This window comes from Myotis brandtii, unplaced genomic scaffold (genome assembly GCF_000412655.1).
Source record: "Myotis brandtii unplaced genomic scaffold, ASM41265v1 scaffold1038, whole genome shotgun sequence".
NCBI classification, from domain to species: Eukaryota; Metazoa; Chordata; class Mammalia; order Chiroptera; family Vespertilionidae; genus Myotis; species Myotis brandtii.
In genome coordinates this window covers 448,194-456,556 of record NW_005353490.1, presented here as the reverse complement: position 1 = coordinate 456,556, position 8,363 = coordinate 448,194, and the positions used below count along the sequence as shown (strand labels likewise).

Genomic DNA, 8,363 nt, shown 5'->3' with positions numbered 1-8,363 from the left:
GTGGAAAAACTTGTCAGCTTTCTGTCAGGGCTAGGAGATGAAAAATAGAGCATGCCCTATTTAGCTCATTGTAAACTCAGTTAACATCTTTAGGATAGACCCGTAAACCTGGCCATTGTTTTGTTAAACATCTGCAAACTGTAGAATTTCTTAGCCCTCAGCCATAGTTTCTGCTCAGTATCTTAAAGCTGAGCTCAGTCCCATCTGACTGCTTCTCAGGGCTGAGGTGGGTACCAGTCATCAAGTCTGAATTGTCATGTAGGAGTGACCCCAGTAGCCTTTGGATGCATAGTAGGTGATAAGTAGGTGGTAAAATCCTGGCAGGAACACCAGGATGCCATGATCAGGACAGGACCTGCTGGTCTGCAACACCCCCTTTGCTGATATAGCCCACCAGCAGGAGGAGCCTATGATAATGAGAAAGGTGCCAATCAAAAATAGCACTGTAGCAAGCGCAATGGCCTTAAGTGGAATCTTAGGTGGGCTTTTCTTAAACTGAAGGTCAATGGAGCCATCATCTGTGCTGGAGAGTCATGAGTATTTTTTACTTTACTATTAGGGATTCCAGTAGCCAGGTTGGTACAAGATAGCACCATAACACACTGACACAGCTACCATACAGAGCACCGCGCCAACTCACCTGCACACTGACAGCTCACTCATGACACGCCTCACCCGAGTCTGATTTTTCATAGGTTGGGGTTTAGGAGAGACGTTATAGTGATTAAAGAGGGATGACAAATGGCATTTTAGTCACATAGCTGATATATAACCTGGAATTTGCAATATGAGGTAACAAGCACAGTGACAAAATGCCAGTGTGCCAAGGTTAGTAGTACAATGTCATGAGTTAGTACATGGATGCCAAGTAAAGTGAAGCACCAAGGATAGTGAAAGAAAGGATGGAACAAGCCTGCATCCTTGATGATATTGTTGTGCCACTGCGCTAGCCTACACTGCATTTTTCCTATTGTGATTTCATATTGTGGTAATTAAATGTCTGTTGCTTGAGGTTGTTTCTTGCAGACAAAGTCATTCCTAACTGATCAGATGTCTCAAAACCAAACTCCTCTTTCCTATCTTCCTTCTTGTTGTTCCTCTTATATTCATCAGGTAATGGCATCCACCCAGTTGCCCAAGTCAGAATCATGGGGATCTTTCCCACCTTTATCTCGTTCATTCCCCTTGAATATAGAGACTGTTTCTTGCTCATCCTTTTATTTCCAATCCGCAACACAATACCTTGTACACAGGATACTTAAAACATGCTTGTTAAACTAAATTAAATTAGAGTGACCAGGTTATTTAAAGTCACGAGTTAGTACATAGATACCAAGTAAAGTGAAGAGGATCAACTTGAGAGATATTTTATTTAGGCTATTGTGAGGTTGATAAACTAGCCTTGCCTCTCATCGTAGAATATTTCTCCGCTGACTAAAATTCTTTTGTCACCCTCATTATATGTTTCTTTCAAATAGACATTGTTGGATTAGCATTGCCTTTTTTTTTCTTCTTGGACCCTTGTTTTTAAATTTTCCATGTTGAAACTCCTCTTTCCTGACATTTCTGCCCCTTAAATCAATACTATTGATTAAGCTACTGACAGTGCTGCTCTTCCTACCTTTAATCTTGTAGAGACATTCTGCATCTTTATATTGGCCTTTGCTAAAGTCTGCTTTCTTCTTTTACATTGGTTGATGATATTAACCTTATTCTCAGAATCTTGGGTAAGTTTTCTGTCTACTTACAGAATAAGGATATAATGACAAGTGAAGGGGTTCACAATCTTGTAGGGAAATGGAGATAACACCAGATTTGAAGTGGGGAAAACTCTGGGGTTTGTGTAGCAGCAGCTCTTGTATGTATGGTTTTAATGAAGTCATGAAACCCAATTAATTGTTTTATTACATTTACAATGAGAAGCAGAATTATACCTACCTTGTCCACCTCACAAAACTGTCATGAGAATCAAGAGTCCTGTAAGCGTAAAGCCTGTATCATGTGTCTATTCTAGGATGCAGAGATTTGTACTTGAACCACATAGACTGAGCAAGATTATTATAGAAGGGGAGAAGATGGATCTCCAATGGGACAAAGTTTGGGCAAAGAATACATAAATGTCCAAAAAGCTAACTTATAGAATCCAGCCATACTATGAGACCTTTCATGCTTGAGGAAAGTTTCCAGTTGACTCTTGTCTACATGATGTGGAAATTACTGGAAGAAGGATTGGGAGGGTAAACTGCTTTGAGAGATAAAAACTCTTGATAAAGCTCGAAGTCTTGTTTAGCTTTTCCCAGGATGGCCATACTTGGCTAACTTCAGCATCCAAGGAGGGCTCCAAAGCAGCCCTCAGGTAGAGTAATTAGAATTGAATTGAATATCTTTGGGAGAATTTCAGGATGAGGTTAATGTGGTAATGAGAACTGGACATGGTCAGTGTGGACTCGAGTGTTTGAATCAGTAGCCATTAGCTATAACTTTGCTGAATGATGATTGCATTGGATCCCAGTGGTCCCATGGCTGTTTTGTTTTGTTTTGTTTTGTTCAGCCTTCTCATGTTACAAAAAAAAACCCGAAATTCAATGAAGGGAAATGACTTGCTTCAATCCATAGGGCTAATTATTGTATGATCAGGACCTAGAACTCAGGTCTCTTGGCTGCTGTACTGAGAGATCGAGACATGTTACAATCAGTTACAATATATTTCCAAGTAATTCCCTTACCAATAAAGTTCAGGCACCAAGATATTTGAAAGATTTACTTTTTTTTAAAGAAATAAAAGCAAAGTCAAGGTTATCCCTATACCCATGTCCATATCCCTTACATTCTATCATTTCTTGAAGAGGAGAGAAAGCAGTGGGAGTTACAGTCAACCTGGGATACCCCATGAGAGTCTTTTGCATAGGTGAGCATCAGTTGTGTCTCAACAGAGTAAGTTTAAACTCCGCAATGTCAGATCATATGATGCTCAAGAGAACCTCTGAGAATCTGCCTTCTGTAAGTTTCTTTTCCCTTTAAAGGGAAAAAATGTGACTTAATTTTCCCTGGACGCAATGTTGGATGAAGGAGGACAATATGCTTAAGAGGCATCGGCTACTTTTTACTCTCTCTTTTTTATCTGGAGTCTCAGATTTCATTGGATATTTTTGTTACAAGTTTCTGCATACTTGTTTATTAAATTCATTCATACCATCATTTATTAACAAATATTAAGAGAGCCTATATGTGTTAGACACATAGATTAAAAAGATATAGATTACCCAATAAAGGGATAATTTGCTAATGTTTATGCTTCTAACTTTTAGGTTCCAAAAGTGAGTAGAGATGATTACTTTAAAAAAATAGTACTGGAATAGTAGTAAGACTCTGGTGTGCTATTTGGTGATTAGCCTTCATTGGCAAGCTGTGCTGTAGGACACATTAGAGCACTTAGTAGAGCTGAGTGCATTTAAGTGGTCATTCAATAAATATTGATAATGATGGTGATGATGATGTTAGTGATCACAGTGACAAGGATGAAGTAACCATGGCACCTTGCAATTTGTGGTAAACAATGGCAATTACATAGCAACTCCTGTGGTTGTCTTCCAGACAAGTGCCTGAAAATATTAATTAACTGGAGAGGCAAAGTCTCATAGTAACAAGCAGGCTTCAGTCAGGCAAACAGTGGAAATCAGTATTAGGTGGATGTCTGGAATAAACCATTTAATGTATGAATTACAGTGTTTCATGGTAATTATAAATCTCCAAAGAGGAACTTGTTGGATGAAAAATATCTTTGGAGAATTTCAGGATGAGGTTAATGTGGTAATGAGAACTGGACATGGTCAGTGTGGACTCGAGTGTTTGAATCAGTAGCCATTAGCTATAACTTTGCTGAATGATGATTGCATTGGATCCCAGTGGTCCCATGGCTGTTTTGTTTTGTTTTGTTTTTTGTTTTAGTTACTCTGAGGCCATGGGTTATTGGTAATAGAACTGTGAGTCAAGTGCAAAGGGAGAGTAGCAGCTCTAATAATGTTGCTGATGAACCTGGATCTGTTTCCATCTCACATTATTTGTTGTAGTGATAGATGAATGCTTGCTTCTCTGATTACTAAGTTAATAGAATCCTTGGCCAGCCCACTAGTTGCAGATTTTATATACAAATCTATAAAGTCTTATATAATGTGTTCTGACATGGCATTTTCGCTAAGCCCATCTTCTCTTCTCTTCTCTTCTCTTCTCTTCTCTTCTCTTCTCTTCTCTTCTCTTCTCTTCTCTTCTCTTCTCTTCTATGTTTCTTTCTCTCCTCTCCTCTCCTCTCCTCTCCTCTCCTCTCTTCTTTTACTTTCTTTTCTTTTTTCTCTCCTTTTAAAAAATATTTTTATTGGTTTCAGAGAGGAAGGAAGAGGGAGAGAGAGATAGAAACATCAATGAGAAGAGAGAATGACTGACTGGCTGCCTCCTGCAGGTGCTCCACTGGGCATCAAGCCCACAACCCGGGCATGTGCCCTTGACCAGAATCAAACCTGGGACCCTTCAGTCTGCAGGCCAACGCTCCATCCACTGAGCCAAACCAGGTAGGGCAAGCCCATTTTATTTATATTCTAAATTGTTTTGCACAGCGGACTACTTTAAATCATATGTCAAACAAAACACAATAATTTGTTATGAATTTATCCTAAATCTTAGGCAAGAACCCATCCTTCTCAGAATTGAGCCTTTGGTGTATTTATTTCAAATTAAGACTTGAATAAAGATGTGAAACATTATCAGTATTGATTTTGTTACTTGCTATATTTACCTTCTGTGGGGCAGCCTAGCCTGGGCTAGTGAACGTGAGGGGTGGAGACAGGGCTGAAGATACAAGCTGAAGTCTGTATTGATGTGGAGTTAACTCAGTGGGCTGAGAGACAATGTAAATGGGTCCAGGCTCCTGTCAGTAAGGAAGGGAAGAATGACTAAATGCAAATTAGAACATAATACTGTTTAACACTCCCCCCCCCCCACACACACTCCTCTCCCTCCCCAGGAAAAGAAATAATTTTACAGTTATGCCATGTGTCACCATATCTCAGGTGCCCAGACATAATCCAATCAGCTCCAATAGCTGCCTGGAGAAGGTAGCTAGTCTTCATAACAACTATTTAAGGTGGGGAGTTTTTACCCCTTTTCAGAGATAATAATTCTATTTAATAAAACCCTAATATGCAAATTGACAGAATTATGGAACGACTGGTCGCTATGATGCACACTGACCACCAGTGGGCAGACACTCAATGCAGGAGCTGCCCCCTAGTGGTCAGTGAGCTCCCACAGGGGGAACACTGCTCAGCCAGAAGCCAACTGCTGGTGAGGGCAGCTGCGGTGGTGGGAGCCTCTCCCACCTCTGAGGCAGTGCTAAGGAGCAGCAAGATGGGCAGTGAAGAGCAAGGGGTCCCGGACTGAGAGAGGGTGCAGGCTGGGCTGAGGGACACCCCCCTCCCCAGTGTACGAAATTTCATGCACCAGGCCTCTAGTAATAAATAAGAGACTTTATAAGTGCTTTGTATTAATGCTTATCTTATTTAATCCTCAAAACACACCTGTGAGGCAAGTTGCATTACTATTTTACATTTGAGGAAACTGAGGCTTAGAGATGTTATGTCAATTGCCTGAAGTTTCACAAGTGCCCCAAATAGTCTTTCCCAAGAGCTATTTGTTAATATTGCAAAACACATCATAAAGGGTATGAATGATTTAAGACTTAGAAGATATGTTATGTTCATAGTCTTTACTAATATATTCAAAAAGGAATTACAATATAGCTATCATCATAAGACTACTGACTCTAAGGTAGCAGGCCACTTATTATTCTTCCTTACCCAAAGACAAGCACCAAGACATCCAAAAGGTTTTGGAACTGTCCTGTCAAATTCACATATAAAATATTCAAATAGGATGGAGGAGTAGCTACTACATGTTTAAATTCTACCTGAACACATAACAATACCAACAAGCAGGACTTAGAATTGATGGATTTTTTGAAGATAAAATATGATTGAGATTTATCCATCATGTCACATTAATTTCCATGGCACTATACTATTTCATTGTTTGAACATTTCACACTTTATTCATTCTACTTTTATGAAAATGTGTTCTTTCAAGTTTAAGAAGTTTTACTCTTACAGTGATTTTATAAACATTATGTCATAAATGCATAAATACAAGAGTTTTTTTAATGTGTATTATGTAGGGTGTAGGTATTGATGGAATGTGAGGTTGGAAGTCAAGTTTCATTTTCCTCATATGGATTTCAAGTTGTAGCAAGCACCCTTTCCCTACTATGAATGCTACATCTGTAGTATACCAAATGCCATATATAAATGAGCCCATGTCCAGTTGCTCTTTGCTGTTCCATAGATTTATTTATGTCTTGGGGCATCAGTACAATATTGAGTCTTCCAATCCATGAACATAGTGTATCTTTCTACTTATTTAGATCTCTCTTGACTATCTTTGTTTTGTTGTTGTTGTTGTTGTTAATTCTCAACTGAGGATATTTTTTCCATTGATCTTTGGAAAGAGTGGAAGAAAGGGGGAGAGACACAGAGAAACATTGATGTGAGAGAGACACATCAATTGGTTGCCTCCCCCACATACCTCAACTGGGGCCAGGGATTGATCCTGCAACAAAGGTACATGCCTTTGACTGGAATTGAATCCAGAACCTTTCATTCTGAGAGCCATCGCTCTATCCACTGAGCCAAACTGTCTAGGCCCCCTTAACTGTCTTTCAGAGAAGACTTATAAATTTCTCTATCAGAGGTACTGCACATTTTATTTCTCTGGCCCTATTAGATGTCAGAAACACTGCTGAACCCCTTAGCTGCCTTTTCTGGATTGGCCAACATGCTTTTAGCAAAATGCCAGACTCATACCTTTAGATTACTATTTTCTTGTAGGTCATGGCCCAGTAATTCCACACTCTCTTTTTAGCTTTTTGATACTTTAAAAAACATGATTTATACATTTTCCCCTGATATTTTAGTTTCCTTCTGGAAGAAAGTTGGCCCAAATTACCCAGTTTGCCACCTCTGGAAGGAAGTCCTTAGATCTTTTTGTACTTGCATCCTCTACATCTTTCAATTTTTCTCCTCTTCCTTTCCCCTCTTTTATGTGTTATCTCTTTTGCAACAAGTTTCATATTATTCTTTGCTTCTTCCTGTTTGCTTCAAAAATTTTCAGCTTCTCTCATGGCCTCTTCTTTTTCCTTTTCTTTATATTTTAATTCAAATATAGCATATTTCATGATCAAGACAAACAGAAATGAGCTTGGTGGAAGCTAAGAACATTAGCTCATCCCTCAAGACATCCCAAGCACAATCTCACCAAGATTCAACCATAAAGCACATTAACTGATGTTCATGATTCAGATAAAAACTCATAGAGGAAAATCAGGAGACAGTGTGAGAGAGCTTGGCTTCAGATTAAGATAGACTTTGACTTTAGTCTCTCTCCACCATTTTATACTTGAAACATGGGCAGATTTAAGGATTGAGATTAATTAGTGTAAGTTGACCTCCTTTCCTCCTTTTGCTTAGTTAATAGATCTATAGTTTGTCCATCTGAGCTGCACAACTTCCCTGATGCTTTTTATATTCCACAGTAGATGGAAGACTTTAAATTTTTAAAAAAGAAAATCTCACTGCAGATTACTTTATTTGAAGTCCTAATAGGTGTTAATGGACTATTAGATGTTTCAGGTTCTTGGAATTATTTTGAAGTTTGAATTGACCAGTTCTCTGGATTGGCTGATGGTACCACATTAAGTAAATATCTGTCCTTTGCTATTTCTTTGGTTGACACTAGAAAAAAGAGTTATGGTTTTGATGAAGGAGACTTCTTCCTGGCAGAGCTCACTGACTATTAATAACAGACAATTTAGGGTGATAAAGAGGAGAGGGCTTTTGAGAGATTAATATTTGGGGAATTGAAAATGATCATAGCCCTTGCTAGAGAGGTGTATCTCAATTTACACAAAAGATCAATTTCTCAAAATTTGTATAAGCATTAACTTTTAATATGTATAATCACATTAAAATTTCTCAAAAGGTCTTACTATGTAATGAAACCTGGTTGTGAGTCCTTTCTTTTGTAAAGTGAAAAATGTTCTCTTCTTATTTTTACAATATCAAATTTTATTAAAATAAATGTTATATGGATTTGAAATGTAAACTCTTAAAAATATACTTGAAGTATAAACGTAGTATTCATTTACTAAGAAACAGATTTTTCTAAAATACACCAAGATTAAAAAGTAACATACTGTTCTAGCATATATATTTTTTCTAAGAAATATATTTTAAGTTTAAATTTTAATTGGGTGTTTAGGT

At 38.2% G+C, this 8,363-nt stretch overlaps 1 pseudogene; it reads right to left on the bottom strand.

The window, feature by feature from the left end:
- Positions 1 to 240: 240 nt before the first annotated feature.
- Positions 241 to 596, bottom strand: LOC102243864 (annotated as a pseudogene).
- Positions 597 to 8,363: the final 7,767 nt, after the last annotated feature.